We start from the raw sequence: 17,746 nt of genomic DNA, 5'->3' as shown, positions 1-17,746 counted from the left end.
GGTGAAAAGCTCAGTTCAGGGCAAAGGGAGCATTCCACTGATTTAGCCAGCGATGCAGCCAGCACAACAAAGATTAAACATCCCAGCAGCTCCCAGCCAGTCCAGTGGGACAAGGATCTCCTGGTGGCCCCACATCCCCTCCTGGTTCTCCCTGTGCAGAAATGTTCACATCTTCCAGGCTTTGCTCAGACAATCCCAAGCATCCACTGCCTTGGAGTCTAATGAATGCAGGGGACCCACTGGAGCTCCCTAAATTATGGCCTGGCACCCAGTGACACAGACTGATTTAATCCTCACTGCTCTGCACCACAGTTAGAAAATTACTGATGGCTTGTTATCCATCTTAATCAGGAGCAGCAAACAAATGAGGGACAGGGAGACATCCAGAAGGGAATACACCACATTACTCCTCCTTATTGATAGCACAGTTACTTAATTTGATGTGGAGACATAACTTCAGGCATCACTAACTACTGGAGCAGGAATGTTTTGGTGCAGGGAAGATCTATGGGTGCAATTTAAAGGCAGTCTGTCGGGGAGCGGTGACGTCCACCAGCACCGATACACATCTGAGCTGTGTGGACAGGCTGGAGGCCATCACTCACCCAGGGAACAAAGAGCAGCCCTTCCACAGCTCCAAAGCACCAGCTGGAAATTACAGCCCTGCTGCACTCTTCATCCCCTGGGCTTGTGGGATGAGCAGGACAACAGGACCAAGCCCAAGGCTGAGCAGGTTTGGGTTGGAAGGGACCTTAAAGCTCATCTCCTTCCGCTTCCCTGCCGTGGGCAGGGACACCTTCCACTAGCCCAGGTTGCTCCAAGCCCCGTCCGACCTGGCCTGGGACACTTCTGCAGACTTGAACTGGACCCACTGCCACCAAAGCCACAGAGGAGCCAATGCAGGACCAGCTCCCAGACAGCAGCAAAACAACTCCCAAGGCTCCAGACCCAGCTGTAAATAAAGGGCTTTCCCTGCTTCTTGTAATATAAAATGCAGGTTGGCATTTTCAAGGTCTCCTATGGGATTTGCACACCAAATTCCTCTTCATTTTAAAAGGATCTGTGTGTGCAAATACCTTGATCAGCATGGAAAAGTTTAGCTCATGGTAAAAAAACCTGCATGGGCAATGGGCTCAGCATTGCACAGGCAGGAACTGTGCCTCCAAAACAGTTTTTTGGAATCAGATTTTTGCTGTGCACACTCAGGGCTGAAGAAGCCAGCAGTAACCATCTATTAAGGGAGAAATGCATTTCAACATTTACCTGAGCAAACACACAGGATTTAGCTCTTAAAAATTTCTTTGGAGGCAGCATAAAGCTTCGGGACAATGCCATAGATTTTTTTAAAAATACAGGTAGGTTGTAATTGTGGGCAGTGAAAGCTACTCTGAGGTCATTGTAACCTCTCAGGTAAGTAATAGCCTTTTAAAAAGTTGTCTAAGTAGATATTTCCCAAAATGAACTCCAACTGTGCTGAAGGTACATTAATTTTTTTAATGGTTCAAACACAGCAAATAAGGTGAGCTGGGTTTGTTTGTTTGCTTTTGGGGGGGGGGGGAGCTTGTATCAGATTAATCTAAAAGAAATCAATTAAGAAAACTACCACTAAGCTACTGCATCGTCAAGCAATGTTACCAGTAGAATCAACAGCCAAAGGGAAGAAAGGCTGGACCTCCCAGAGACTAAACCTTAGAGTGAAGAGAATGTATTTTATGTATATAAAACGTGCTGTTGTGGCTCTGTTGCCTTCACCTCACCAGCTCCCCAGAGCAGCCATGGAACAACAAGGCTTGGTCCATGGGACAGGCTCAGTCCAGGTGACTGTGCCCTCAGAGCCAGGATTTCCCAAGTCACCCCAGAAAGGAATTGGGATGTGGAGCAGAAACTTGGCCGGGGACCTGTCTGGATGTTCGTCCTGCCCACTGCAACAGTTTTGGGGCAGCTTCCAAGGCACTGTCAGGGAGCAGCAGCTCCAGCAGCAGCCACAGGTCTCTGTCCATGCAGCTGTGGGAGGAAACCCTTATCTAGGGAAGCAAGTACCAAAACAGCCCCTGGCTGCCAAAGTGCAGGTCTTTGCTCCCTGCCTGGGCATCTCCATTCAGAGGCGAAGGTTAACAACAAAAGAATAACAACCAGGACTTTTTCTCTGGGTCTTTTGAGCTTTTAGCCAACTTATTCGCCTCTTGGTTGAGCTCCATGTGAAAATATAATGATTTTTATGGCCCATTTTAACATTTTTATGTCTTTTTTTCTTCAGGAAAAAAATCCCACATTTGGTGTAAGAATTAAAACAGTATTTCACGCTTAACTGCAATCACAGATGATGTATGGAAGAGAGAGCTGGCTGCACATCAACTCATATAAAGCCAGAATTGAATCTAACTTGGTCACTACAGCTGTGCACGATGTTTTATGGAGTGGGGTTTTTTTTCAGATCAGTCATAAATGAAGTGGAAATTGTGACCGTGCTCGTTTTGTGTAAAACAGGAGGAAAAAAATGTGTGGGAGAACCAGGATTGCTACACATTTATCTGAGTTGTTCACGTCGATGTGGAGTCCCCTGCAAACCCAGCCCAGCGCTGGATGACGAAGCTGCACCAGCAGTGGCCTGTGCCACGAGGCAGCCTCTGCACAACCCCCCTGCCCAGGGGAACAAGGGTTTCCTGAGCTGTGGGAAATCACTGATCAGGATGAACCTCCAGCTCCTGTCTGAAAAATGGCTCCATTGCAATCCAGATCACCCTGGGATCACTGCAGGATAAACGTGACACTTTGAGGGCATCAGCATGGGCCTGCTTCTGTTTTCCACCTGGGGACAGATTTTTCTGATGAAGGTTTTGAATGTGGGATTGTGTTAGAAATGGGACTTCAAAGCAAAGATAAAAGTTTCCATGTAAGGAAAGAGCTGCTGTGGAAACCATTTCTTTCTACTCTCAGCTCGTGTTTGACATCTGTTGTCTTCACCACCACTCCCAGTCCCCTGGCCTCCATGATGACATGGCCATGGGGGGTAAGACCCAAGTAAAAGGTGAATTTAATGAACATGTAGATGTATAACAACTAAAAGCCTGTCAATCACCAAAGGTTCACCTTCCAGTCAAAGTATGGATCTTCTGGAGTGCATTTAACAGAGCCCAGTGGCATCAGCCTTTGGATTTGCCTAGTTTTCATCCCTATACATTCAGGTTGGGCTCCAGTGGCAGAGCTACCACTTTATGCAAATCCTTACAAATGATTGATTACCCATAGAAAGGGAATAACCACAATGGCAGAAACATTACCCCTGGGGAATTTAATTACCTGCCTGTAGCATGGAAAACGAAAATCAGGAAAACATCTCCCCTCCAACCCCCACCCCAAGCAATTAATAAGCCTGGTGTTAGAGAGACAGACATGGCAGTGCTGTGCCAAAATCTGCAGCTCCTGAGGAAACAGGAGGAGGGGGTGGAAGGGGCAGGGTAGGATGGATGGATGGATCTTGAGGGCACACATGGGGAGAACAAAGCACTGCAAGGACAGGCACACCTTGGTCTGACGGACAGATGAGACAAGCAGAGCTTGGTGCTTCTGGAATAAACAGGCTCCTAAGCCCTTCTGCTGGGACCTGTCCTGATTTCTCCAGCAGCTGCAAAAGCGGCTTTAATCCGTGTTTTGTCCCCAGATTTTGCTCTTCCCATTACGCTACCTGCATTTAATGGTATCCATGGCATTTCCACGGTGCTTCCTGATGAGAAGGCAAAGAGTGGGGTTGCTAGCAGAAATAAAATGAGCCGTGCTGGTTTTGCATGTGAATAGTTGTATTTAACGAAATCATCCAATGGAAGAGGACTGTCCTTTCCTTTGCCAACAATTCTGGGTGTCACCACAAAAGGCATAACCACGATATACGTGGGCTTTTGTACTCCAGCAGATGCCATGTGATACTACGGTGCTGCGTGGGGACAGGACAGTTCCTCTGCACTGTAAGGCAGCAGCCAGCAGTGATGAAAAGCTGGGATGCAGGTGGCTCTGCAGCCCTCCCCCCATAACTCTCAGAAAGCTTTGTTACCCCTCATTCTGCCTCAGTCTGTTTTTATTATTTCATTACTGGATAAAACTATTATTTGCCCTCTGGTCTCAGTGGCACTGTGGTACCCAAACAGCTCAGAACAGGAGCCTGTTTTCCTCACAGCATTTCAGTGGGACAGGGGAGTGCACAGGGGAAACTGAGGCATGGACACGGTGCCCTGCTTGAGGAGAATGGGCATTACTAAAGACAAACCCAGCAGACAACTATTTTTAACAAAACCTGCAGGAACATGAAAGTCTGAAGCTGCAAACTGTGTTCTCAAGTGTGATGGGAATTGGTTCAGACCTTCCTGGCAGGGGGAGGGAACTGTGGGACAGAGTGGCAAAGTGATGGACATTGACTTCCAAATGAAATTCCCCATTTCTGAGTGCTTCCACACTCTTCAGCAAGTATTCCCTGCCTTGCTTTTCCTGCATTCATTTTGTCCTTCAGGATTTTTTTTAAAGCCAGAAGGGGGATTTAGACATGCGAACAGCTACTGACCTGATACAAGCTAATGATTTTATAAAACACCTAAAAAATGCTTTACTTCAAAAGATTGATGTTTCCTATTGTATTTTTTCAATGCCAATTAATTACTTAATTCATTAGCAATGTAACACAAGAATGGTCTTTGAAAATCTGCTTTGTGTAGATGCCTTTAATTATGGATAATTAAATACTGTGGAAGGACCTGATTATACCTCTGAGCATTTTCTAATCTGGAAAATGAAACACACTCCTGAACACATATAACACCAGCTGAGCTCAACAGCCACACGGAGTTAAAAAAAAAAGATGGGAAAATAAGCACCCCAAAATCAGACCACTCCAAACTCCATGACTAAAAGAGGGTGGGAATTCCTGGGGAGCACACCCTGACGGGGTTGTACCAGTCCCTGCCTGGCTGGGACACGAGCAGAAGCCCAGTGTGGAGCCACTGCAGCCAGTGAGCAAACAGGGGCCCAGGGCAGCTCAGTGTTAACACCTGCTAAAGTTGGGAACAGATTTCCAGATGGTCCTTTGTACATATGGCAGCAATAGCCAAAACTGCTAAAAAGAGCAAAGTGCTCTCCAAATGTAATCATGGCTGACCTTGGAAGATGACAATTTGCCAGCGGCAGAAGTTACTCCATAAGTTTGGCTTTGCATTCCTTCCTCTTGCTTTTTTTTTGCCCCTTCTTCTCCTCTTTACTCCTCCACAGCGATGGCAGTGTGAAGTCAGCATCCAGAGGGCTGCAGTAACCAGGGCTGCTGTCTCAGAAAGAGTTTTAATCCCAGAAGCAAGCCACTTCAAAACACTGTTTTGAAGACAGTGTTCCAGACAGATCCCTTCCCTACCACGGCCAAGATCCTGCAGCAGGGACCAGGGAGGTTTATTTTTGGCTCGGGGGGAAGGAGGGACACTGATGTCTAAATAAAGCTGATTTGTGCTGTCACACCATGCCAGCACCTCGCTGTGAGTGCCTTCCCTTTCTCCCCCAGCATCCTACTGATACCACAGCCCATTCTTCCTGCATCCCTGCTGCCCTCTGCACCTCTGCATCAATGCAAACCTACTGATTATGGTGCCTTTAGAGCCCGGGGGCTTTTCAGTGCCAGCAGTCAGCCCACTTGCTGGCAGGGATCTGCCTTTGCTGCAGGGCAGCCCAACCCAAGTCCCTTTTGCCCCACACATAGGGCTGAGCACAGGGGTGAGAATGGGGCCATTCAGCACTATAGCACAAGTGAGCTCTCTCAAGCCAGACTAATCCTTCTGGAGTGCCCAGGCCAGGGCTGGGTAAACCTCCCATGGGTGCTTTCAAGAGCAAACAGCATCTATTTATCCCCTTTGCATCCTTCCTCTCTGGGCAGTCATGACGTGATTGCCACACCCAGTGAACTCTTGTATCTAAGATATTTCTTAGCTGGAAAATTTTGGGAAAAAAAATTAGTATGGGTCTTGTGAAACCTTAGGGGCAGGATGACAGACACTGATTGAAATGGAGACACAAAAAGAAGGAAAACGTCACCCTTAACATGGGCTTCCTCTCTGCCTTAAAGAAGTGGAAGTAGCAACTGTGGCATGGGCATCCCTGCCCACAGCAGGAGCTTGGAATGAGATGAACTTCAAGATCCCTTCCAACCCAAACCACTCTGTGGTTCTATGATGACTTGTGGGTGCTGATGTCCAAATGTGGGGGGTTGCTCTGCCCTGGAGATCCCCTCCTGGGAGCTGATATTCAAATACCCCCATGCAATCCCTGGGTTACTGCAGACTTCCCTGTGCCAACATTTCCTGTCCCAGAGCAGGTCATACCTAGAAAGCCGAAACCTCAGTCAGCAGGACAAAACACACCCATTTCCTTTATGCACCTTGAGCATCACCTTCACATCTGACAAATTCTGTTCCAGCAAGGATTCACACATGGCTTTGGAACCCCAATGCCTCGATGGAGCTGGGAAAGCCCAGCCTGTGTGGCACAGGTTGTCCCAGTTGTGTGGTGATGCCCATCAGCATCCCACGTGAGCCTGACAAGTGTGGACACTGCCACCGCTCCCAGTTAGCTGGTGAAATCCTCTTATCTCCTCCCTGGCTACAGGACAGAGGCAGCACTTTAACCCACAGACAGGAGAGGAGCTTCTTGCTTGATCATACGTGAAGCCAAGGAGAGAGGGCCCAGGCAGCGCTTCCCTGAGACAGAGCAAACAGGCAGAGGGAAGGGGCAGTGCCAACTGCAAAAACCACCAACAGGAGTAAGAAGAGTCCTGGTTTCTTGCTGGGGGCTTGTAATTCCTTCTTTGGAGGCCATTCCCCTTCCATCAGCACTCCTTGAGCCTTTAGATCCACAGATACAAGTTGGGCTAAATCTGTAAGAAGAGTAATCACCTTTATTTCATGGGCTGATCCAACTGGGAAACCCAAACGACCATTTGGAGAGAGGTGTCAAATCCATGTGAAACTCTTCAAGAAGGGGCTTATACGGGCACAGGAACTGGCCCTGGTTCTTTTCTGCATGTAAAAACTTCATTGTCGAGCTGTTCGGACAAATGGGAGAGGGGGACAAATCCTCGGCTGCTGCCAAAGCACGATGTCTCCCTGGGAGCACGGCAGCCAGGCCAGTTTACACCAGCATCAGGAACTGGATCACAGTGTATTTGCTCTCTAGGGGGACACGAATTTAGCCAAGAGAAAAACGTGGGTTTGTGTGCAAAACATAGCACATATACCTAATTGTTACTACCGTAGGCAGGTTTTCATTTCTAATCACAGTTTTCCAAGTTCTTAATAATTACAGTTTGACGTTCCCTGTAATACATTTCATTTTTGTTTGACACAGCTTGAAAAGTCACCAGAAATTCCCTCTCGCCGCTTTCCTTGTAGCACCGCGAGGGTACCCGAGCCTTGCGCGCACCAATGGAAGCGGAGCAGCTGAATCCATCCATCCCGGCTGGCAGCACCGCCCCGGTGGGTGACCCGGGGGCAGCGGTGCCGCGGGGAAGGGCCCCGCCCGCGCACACCGGGGATGACGCATCGGATGCTGCCGCGGCCCCGCTCCCGTGAATAATCCTCCCGCAGAAGGAGCCCCTCGGACGTCAGCGCTGGCTGCGATGAGTCAGAGATCAGAGAGCGAGGCTTTTCTGGAAAGAACACCCAGCGGGGGCACGGCCCTCACCGAACCAGCGCCTTTCACTCGCACACCAACGCGGCGGGCTCGGCAGGAGCCGTGTCGGCGGCAGCGCGTCCCCCGGCCGAGGGTCGCTCCGGGGTCTGCAGCCCTGCCTGGGCGCGGAGAGAGCTGACGGCACCAAAACGCGCCGCTGTTTCGGCTCACAAGCCACAAACCACTCAAAGGCACTGACCTGAGCTAATGAGACTCCGCGATACCAACGCAATATCGAACGAGGGCTCTTCCACCCACGCCTCCTGAAATTTCTCATGCATTTCAATCAGGCCAGAAAGCGCAATTCCAGGTGCTGTTCTGCAAACAGCAAAGCCTGCAGGCCCTGATCCTGCAGGCTTTGCAGGGTTTCCCAAAAGCACTGGCTGCTGACAGCCTTCTCCTGCCAGGTGTGGAAAGAAATGGTGGTCCCAAGGGCACCTAACCCCAGAGGAGTATTTTAATCCCACAGAATGGTTTGGATTGGTAGAGACCTTAAAGATCATCTCATTCCACCCCCTGCCATGGGCAGGGACACCTTCCACGAGCCCAGGTTGCTCCAAGCCCTGTCCAACCTGGCCCTGGACACTTCCAGGGATGGGGCAGCCACAGCTTCTCCAGGCACCTGTGCCAGGGCCTCCCCCTCCTCACAGGGAAGAATTGTTTTCAAACATCTAATCAAAACCTTCTCCATCAGTTTGCAGCCACTGCCCCTTGTCCAGTCACAACAGGCTCTTGTAAAATGTCCCTCTCCATCTTTCTTGCAGGCTCCCTTCAATCTTGGACCTGGCTACTTACTCAGGCAAGGGGAAGAGCTGAGTGGGAAGGATGTTTCCCATCACAGTCAAACCTATTTCTCCTGTTCCTCTCCCACTCAAATAGGGAGGGAAAGACAAAGGCACAAACACCTTTAGCTTCTAGTAAAAATCAGAGCAGGCTGTCTGAAATAATTCATAAGGCAAAAAGCCCCTTCATTTCTGTCTTCCCTGTTTGAAATGTTCCAAATTATCAAATAAAGATCTACATCTAAAAGACCATGTCACCCCCTCCACCCTTCAGATTTGAGTCAGTTCGTTCTGAAAGCATTAAATGGGGCATCTGATCACTTCAAGGTTTTTCCCTGACCCTTTTCAACGTACAAACAGAGAGTTTGCTATAATTGGCCTTTTTCCCAGGGAGGTTTCGGTGAGTCAGCATTTTCTGACCAACATATTCCCATTTTCTTCAAATGCTCTCAAGCGACTGCAGTGAAAAGAGTCTGAGCTTTGAAAGGTTGGGGAGAACTTTGTGTGCTCATCTTCACACAGACCCACTCCTCTCAACAGACCCCTGTGCAGGACATCAGCGCTTCTTTTTTTGGTACATTGACTCCTGCTCCATTTATTCTAACAAACTGATTCCCTACCAGCACTACTGGGCATGAAACTTTTGTAACTGGGTCAAAAACATGGCTTAGTTGATGTGAAATGAGTTACACCAGTTTGCATCAATTGTGGGACTGGTCCATATCTATTTTTTTTCTTAAAACTGCTCACTGAATTCCTTGTTGCAATTTGGATTTCAGAAATGGAATATGGACATTCTGGAGTCCACCTCCCATTACAAAGTGCTGACACTCCCTGGACTGTCACCCGTGCATGACTTCTCTGCCCAGCCCTCTTTCATTGAGCTGCATCAACACGGCCAGAGGCACAAGGAACTGACCCACACCGACCCAGCCAGCCAAAGCAAAGAAAGCATCATCCTCTCCTCTTTCCCACTGGGCTTTCACTGGCTCATAACCAAGCCTAAGCTCTTCAGTCTTGGGCAGTAAGGCAGATCCCACTGCAACCAGCCAAACCTGTGCTGCAGGAATGGAGGCACAAGAAGCCTCATGCTTCAGGAGTGATGCCCTGGTGCTGTGCCCACAGACCTGCACGGAGAGCTGGAAGCACCCCTGGACAGCCAGAGCACACAGACAGCTCACTGAGAGGGAGAGGGGTGGGCCAAGGGGGTGGAAGGAAATGGATGCTGATGTCTGTGGGCACAAGAGCATCTCTGGACAACAGGAACTGGCAATTCTCTGATGGCAGAGTTGGAACTGCCTCCCGCCATCCTTCTGCAGCAGCTCAGCTCTGCCACTGTCACACAGCAGCCCCGCTGCCACCAACACAACGTCCTTGTACCTTCACCAGAACATGCTGTACCAAAGTGTGGGTCCCTCTGGCAAATGGTCCCACCAAGCCTGCACTCCTGTTCCTTCTGCCCAGCTGATGCACTGCATCAGTAAATCAGGGGCAGAGATAAAGAACAACACACCTTAAAAACACTTCTTAGTCTCTCCACCCAAACTGATGGGTGACTGGCAAGGCTGGGATGTGCAGACATGCAGTAATACCCCCAGCAGGAGAACACTGCACTGCTTTCATAGAATAGAATCATAGAATCATAGAATCGATTGGGTTGGAAAAGACCTCCGAGATCATCGAGTCCAACCCTTGGTCCAAATCCAGTCCATTTACTAGATCATGGCACTCAGTGCCACGTCCAATCTGCGTTTAAAAATCTCCAGGGATGGTGAATCCACCACCTCTCTGGGCAGCCCATTCCAATGCCTGATCACTCTCTCTGTAAAGAATTTTCTCCTGATATCCAACTTAAATTTCCCCTGGCGCAGCTTAAGCCCGTGTCCCCTTGTCCTATTGCTGAGTGCCTGAGAGAAGAGACCAACCCCCACCTGGCCAGAACTTCCCTTTAGGTAGTTATAGACGGTGATGAGGTCACCTCTGAGCCTCCTCTTCTCCAGGCTAAACAACCCCAGCTCCCTCAGCCTCTCCCCATAGGACTTATGCTCCAGTCCCTTCACCAGCCTTGTTGCTCTTCTCTGGACCCGCTCCAGCACCTCAATATCCTTTCTGAACTGAGGGGCCCAGAACTGAACACAATACTCAAGGTGTGGCCTCACCAACGCAGAGTACAGGGGAAGGATCACTTCCCTGCTCCTGCTGGCCACACTATTTTTGATACAGGACAAGATCCCATTGGCCTTCTTGGCCACCTGGGCACACTGTTGGCTCATGTTCAGCTTCCTGTCAATTAGTACCCCCAGGTCCCTTTCTGCCTGGCTGCTCTTCAGCCACTCTGTGCCCAGCCTGTAGCGCTGCATGGGGTTGTTGTGGCCAAAGTGCAGGACCCGGCACTTGGCTTTATTGAACTTCATCCCATTGGAATCAGCCCATCTCTCAAGTCTATCCAGATCCCTCTGCAGAGCCCTCCTGCCTTCCAGCAGGTCGACACTCCCTCCCAATTTAGTGTCATCAGCAAATTTGCTGATGATACACTCAATCCCCTCATCTAAATCATCAATAAAGATGTTAAACAGGACTGGGCCCAACACTGATCCCTGGGGAACACCACTGGTGACCGGCCGCCAGCTGGATGCAGCTCCATTCACCAGCACTCTCTGGGCCCGACCCTCCAGCCAGCTCCTAATCCAGGAGAGGATACACTTGTCCAAGCCATGGGCTACCAGCTTTTCCAGGAGTATATTATGGGAGACAGTGTCAAAGGCCTTGCTGAAGTCTAGATAGACCACATCCACAGCCTTCCCCTCTCAGAGGGGCATAGGTGTAGGAGAGACAAAAGGCTGCAGCTGAAATGCAGGACCCTACCAAAGGAGAGAGGATGGAGATGTAGTAAAGGTGGAGGGAAGGAAAGGAAACAGGAGGAGAAAACTTCCATGTGCTTTTCTTACGTCAAAGTGTTCTCAGACTTGCTTAGCTCTAATCTTTAATTCATATTTTCATTACAGTCTCTTTGCTCTGTAAAGTCTGCATTTCGTGTAAAAGGAGCAGATCAAACATCAATTATTTGACATAAGTCAACCCCTTGGTAAAGTCCTCTACTCTACATATATGTAGGCTCCAATAAAAGAAGCATTAAACATTCATCAAATTAGAAATACATGAAGACAGAGTCTGCTACTCTTCTCATACAGATATGCTTAGCAATCCCAACCTTCCAGAGCAGCAAAAGCAAACCCATCTCTAATTCTTTTAGAAACCCTGACCATGCAGAACACCCCAGCCTCCTGCAATGTGCCTCTGAGTAACCCAGGCATATCAGCAGGTCAGATCCTCAGCTGGAATAAATCAGAGTAAACCAGAGACATTACACCAAAGGACACAGACTCGGGATTCGGCTTTAGGCTTCTCTTGCAGCAAAATGGTTTACAGCAATGTAACTGGGTAATAATGTCATTTTTGGTCTTTTAAGTCACACCAAGAATCTGATCAGGCAACACCACACCTGAACAGCGACACCATGCCTGCTTTCATTTCAATACTGCTTTGGCTGCTTGTGTTCTGCAAAGGGAACTTGGCCTCCCAATCTGAATCTAGGAACTTCCTCCCCACAAAAAAAATCCCAAACCTACCCCCCTACTCTCTATAACACCTACCCCCATACTATCATGATGATAGTGAATCTTGAACTACCACTGCTATAGGTTGGTGCACACAAATTTCAGCAACATTTTCCCAAGGGGAAACAATCACTGATGAGCAGAAGCTTCCTCACAAATATTTCTGAGTTTAAAGAGCAATGCAGACCATGTAACGCATTTCCCACATCTCTGAGAGCTGTGTCCACTAAAAGACAGCTTTGGAGCCAGTCCCATCTGACAAATGGCTCCTCATAATCCTCCCCAGCCCTTCTCCTTAGGGTGCATTTTGAACTCTGCAGCGGTGGAAGCACGGAAGCACGGTTAGGACTTGGGGTACAAATCGAGGATAGCAGCTTTCAGCTCCTGCCTGGCCTTTGGCTGTCAGGCAGAGCCTTTTCCTGCTGTGTTTAATTTGTGAATTATCCTTTTCTTGCTTGGTGGGCACAGGAAGAGCCCACAAAGGCTTGGGCAGCATCAGGTGACCCGTGAGCGTGCGGGTGAACACGTCGGGTCGCAGGGGCTGCTGTCCCGCTGGCTCCCGCGGCAGCTCCCTCTGAATGGAGCTTTTCCCAGCAGCATCCCTGTCACTCTGGCACTGCACAGTCCAGCAGCTCCTGCTTCGTGTGAGCACTGAGCTGTGTGATAGAGTTAATCACATTAAGCGCTGCTCAGTTCATGGCTTTTTTGTTCTCTAAAGGCTTTTCCTCTCTCTTGCCTCTTTTAGTCTCATTTTCTTTGAAACTTCAGGAGGTGGAAGCTCCAACTCAGCCCTCCCTGATGCTATCCAGCACCGAGATGGCTAATTTTGGAAGGTTTAACCTCTGTGTACCTTTCCAAAGCTTTTCACTGTTATCAGATGCCTCTTCCAACAGCTGTGCCCAGAGGGAGCAGGGCAGTCTTGAGTCAGCAGGGCATTTCAGCATCTGGATAATCCAACTGCTGGAGATTCCCAAAAGCGATGGAGGGTCTGGCTCTTCACAGGTGCTTACGTGTCGAATTTCCACCAGCAAGTCTGGCACCTACACGCCTTTAACCACTGGGCCCAAAGTGATGGGGATGAACGGGCTCCACTGAAAGGCAATTTCGGGGAAATGACTTCTCTCAAAGTGCAGTATTCTGTCAGGCTGGTGTTTGCCTGGCCCAAACACACTGCTTTGTTTTCAGTCTAGATCTTCTACCAGCTTTTAAATCAATCCTTTCTTTCTCTGTTGGTAATCAAATCACTGTACTTGAGCTAATAGGGCACCACAGTTCCCATCCCTGCTGGTAATCCCAAAGAACATGAGCCGGTCCTTCCTGTGCCCCCTCAGCCTGACCTGTCAGTGAGGTGGTGGCCGTGGGGTGACCGAGTGCCCACAAGGCTGGCTGGTGACTGGGTGCCATCAGTGCTTCATCCACCAGGAATGAAGGGTGCTGTGGCTACACTACACTACTGCCTTCAGCTCCGGGACCCAGGAGAGGACGGTGGAGTCCAGCACAGTCCGGCGTGGGGAACACGTCTTCTCTTGGATGGTCACAATCAACTTGCATCTGCACAACCAATCAGCAAATTGCATAGACTTTGACTGAAGGGGGGTTAAGTGCAACCTTAAAATCTGGCCATTTCAGGAATTTCTGAAATAAATTAGAAGAGGAATTTTATTTAGTTGTTGGTTTGTTTTTTTTTTTCCTAAAGGAATCTGCCCATGGCTCCAAATCACTGTTTTCCATAAAGTAAATGAATATGAAGTCTTCTCTCATCCTCTTGCCACATTTTCGGTGTCACCTTTATCCTCCAACAGTTGTATAAAATCAAATGGCAGACAAAACATCCTCTCCCCAAATCCTTCCTTTTTTTTCCCCTCAAACTTTTAGTAATTTTTTTCCCACATTTTCTTGATTTTTTTTTGTCACTGATCAGGTTAGAAGCAGAAGCTTTCCAAAACAATGACCTGGAGCTTCAGCGATCCATATCTTGCAGATAAATAACAAGCTATATTTATGCAATAAAGCACAAGTAGTTTAATATCCATGCACTGGATTATTTGATATTAAAATCTTGGCACTTTTCAAGATAGCTGATAATTTGGAACAACAGAGACCATGGTGGGGAAGTTCTTTTTGTCAATAGTGGTTAACGACATGCACTGTTAATCCATTACCTTCACCTAAAAGGATTTTACATTTAGCCTTTTGTCCTCCCATATCCTTGAAGCCTCGAGGGTCTGACCCTGGGTGTTAAATGAGATGTGCAAAATTCCCTTAGGGACATGTGGAAAATGTATTTGTTCGCTAAAGGAAAGGTTCCCTTGGCTTCCATGGGCTGGGAAAATCCTTAGGGGTTTCTTGAGCAAGATGTGCTGTGTTACAGCAGGATCAGGCTGGGGTGCAGAATGCTTATTTCAAATTAACTTCAACAGAGAAATAATGAGCAGCAAGTTTATATTCTCAGTGAATCAAGAGAGAAGCTTAGGTAAAATGTGGGTTTATATGCACGGAAATAAATTATTATTTACTCACTTTTGTGCTCATGCCCTCAAATATGGAGAGATTTGTAGGGAATTATTAATATTTATAGCATATTATAATAAATACCCACAAGAGCTTTGCCTGAAGACATGCTATTTTACCAGTGTAAAATCTGTTGAAGGTCAAAGGGATCTTTTATTTGTATGTGGAGGGCAGAATCAGGCTCTTTACTTGGAAATCTGTATCAACTGTGATAATTTAAAACTTTAATTAAAGACCCAGTGACAGATTATCTACAAAACGTCTTCCTGCTGCCCAGTATTCCATCAGGAATATCTCCAGAAGCCCAGGCTGAGTAAGCACACTTGCCAGGAAATATTTCACTGTGGACATGTTAGCTGTTATCTGGCTTGTTGGGTAACAAATTCTTTTGTTGAGGATTGGTGGCAACAAACATTGAATTAAAGGCAAAACAAGACCCCAAATCAGAAATTTATAATACTTATTCTGTTCATCCCTCAAGAAAATGAAAGCACCACAGCAAAGACTATTTTTGCAGCTGTGTTAATGCATGTGTAAATGGGGAAAGTGCCTTTGAAACATTCTGCAGAGCATTTCACACTTTAGAGAGGACAAGAAGCTAACAATTCTGTTGTGGCACTTATGAGAATTTTAAAATTAATTTTCCTGACATAGCTGTGCCATAAAAACCCCGGGATGATGAGTTTTTGCTAATGTCAAGATTACTTTTGGATACAATTCTGAAGGAGCCCTTTGTAAAGTCAGGAGAACACGGGGTGCCAGGTGCCCTGCACTGCCCTCTCCTCGCCTCCGCTCAGCTCCCGCCTTTCCCGGGGCAGCTGCGAGGCTGCCAGCTGGGAATTGCATCTGGTTTTCCTTCCACGGAGTGGCAGATGGTGGATGGATGCACAAGTGGCGTGAGGCTGAGCCCCCTGAGAGCAGTGGACAAGGATCAGTCCTTGGAAGGACCTCCGAGGCCCCATGGGGTCTCCCTGCTGGAGCACATCTACTCACACCCCCAGGAAAGGGCATGTTGGGAGCGGGTGGTTTCAGCTCTGGCAAACAGCACAGGGGGGAAGGTGGAACACAGAGAATTTCTCCCTCTGTGCACAGCAGGAGGGGAGAGTTGCTTGGAGCTGGCAAAAAGGAGGAACCGATTTAATCTGTATCACAGATTAAACCAGATTAAGAGATGTGAGGGATGATACACTGGGGATCCCCCCCATCCCTGCACCCTGCAGCCTTGCCAGACCACATCCAAGGGGGAGAAGGAAATGGAAACAGCAACCTCCAAGCGATGCATAAGAAAGGTGTTAAAAACACACACATCCCACCAACAATGGGGCTCAATCCGCAGCACTGGATGGATTTATGGGGAGGGACAAGCAGAGGTTGGGAAATGAAGAGTTCAAGGTCAGGTGAGAAGGCCCAGAGGAGGTATGAGCAACACCACATGGGCATGTCCACAGCCCTGACTACAGGAGGATGGAGAGCTCACTGGGATTTTTGTGTGGAAAGGCTTTGGCACAGGCAGAGTGGATGGATTTCCTTTTTGAACTGCAGGAAAGCCTGGGGGCAGGGGGGACAGCGTGGATGGTGGCAGCCACGGGCTTGATTTTAACAGTGACAGGCAAGTTTTAGATGCTGTAGAGGAGAGAGTTAACAACAGCTGACACACTTTTGTCTGGAGAAGTCACAATGACTAGAAATAACAACTCGGGGCCATAATTCCGCGGTCTGTCACTACCAGGAAACGTGAAATCTAGTGACCTTTCATCTCCACGACAGAAATGCTGCACAGCACCTGGAGCCATTGCCCTTAAAATCCACCCTGACAAATTGGATGATAGGACATGAAGGTGAAAATGTCCTCTCCCTCCCTCATCCCCAAATTTCAGCCTCCTGGTGAACTCCTCCTGCTCCACGTGTATCGTGGAATCCCTTGCCAAGCAAAGCCAGTTTTGCGGGAGCTGCAGTGTTTAGCAAAGCACGAGACAACAACTTCATTTCTTTTGACAGTAAGGAATAAAGCCACCTGTTCACACTGCTTCTAAATGATGGCAGGGAAATTGATATTGGCTTTCTATGAATCTTCAGGTCAGGCTTGTTAGAATCAACACATTTTTGCATTATCACAGAATCACTGAACAGTTTGGGTTGGAAGGGACCTTAAGAATCATCTCATTCCACCCCTGCCATGGGCAGCAACACATTCCACTAGGCCAGGTTGCTCCAAGCCTGGTCCAAGCAGGCCTTGAACACTTCCAGGGATGGGGCAGCCACAGCTTCTCTGGGCAGCCTGTTCCAGTGCTCACTGCTGCACAGCAATTCTGCCCTTGGCAAGACAGAGTTAAGACAGACATGAATCTGAACGTCTTGAGAGGAAATTATTCTCCTGGTAAGGGCAGCAACAGCTAAACAAGCAGGCAAGCCATGCTGCTGTCAGAGTGCAGCAAATGATGCAGGGCTGTGTTTTTACCAAAAACGAGGATTTTCCAAAATTTTAAAGAGTAGCTTTTGAAATGATGATTTGCAATTCATGTCCTTCGGGAGATTGACTTTTCTTCCCCTCTAACAACTGCATTCCTTGAGCTCGTCTGTTTGCCAGTCTAAAATGATGACCACAGGGACTGAGATTAAGGTAAAATCTTTTCATCACGCTGAAACATGGCACTGAAACTGTCTTGACCACTTTGGCAGAAAGCAAAAGGTATTGGATGGAAGGAAAAAAACAAAAAAAATTAAAAAGGGGGGGTTCAGTCATTTAAGTGGGTCTGTCAGCTTGCGTTACCTTCACGCATTTGTGAAACTGAGCTTTAATTGACTGGCTGCAGGGGGGAGCTGAAAGACAAAATTTTGGTCTCAAGATGAACAGACAGCTGAAAGCGTTGTGCTCCTCATTCATTAGGATGTGTCAGAGGGATTCAGATGGGAAGAAGAGACACAGCAATGGCTGCTACTTTCTCCCAAGTCTCCCAGACTGTAAGGGAGTGTGCCACACTCAGCCACATCCAAGAGCAGTAACAAAATGCTCATCCATATTCCCTGTGACAAATGAGACTATCTTGTTGCCTACTAATTTTTATCACTGTGTCAATTATTTCATGACGTTTGTGATGGATACAGACAGAACTCCAAGCTTTGGCCAACCATTAGCCAGTCAGC

General features: G+C 48.1%; 1 protein-coding gene across 3 annotated transcripts in view; it reads right to left on the bottom strand.

Moving 5' to 3' along the window:
• Nucleotides 1-17,746, bottom strand: part of VWC2L (von Willebrand factor C domain containing 2 like) — a 45,286-nt gene that overhangs the window by 8,080 nt on the left and 19,460 nt on the right. The window contains exon 3 of one of the 3 annotated variants that reach the window (XR_010431829.1): nt 12,942-13,726. The exons of the other annotated variants lie outside the window; for them this stretch is intronic. The gene's annotated coding sequence lies outside the window, so the exon portion shown is untranslated. The remainder of the gene's footprint in view (nt 1-12,941; nt 13,727-17,746) is intronic. 3 annotated transcript variants of the gene reach the window in all.

This window comes from Pseudopipra pipra, chromosome 7 (genome assembly GCF_036250125.1).
Source record: "Pseudopipra pipra isolate bDixPip1 chromosome 7, bDixPip1.hap1, whole genome shotgun sequence".
NCBI lineage: Eukaryota > Metazoa > Chordata > Aves > Passeriformes > Pipridae > Pseudopipra > Pseudopipra pipra.
This window is presented reverse-complemented; position numbering and strand designations above follow the sequence as displayed.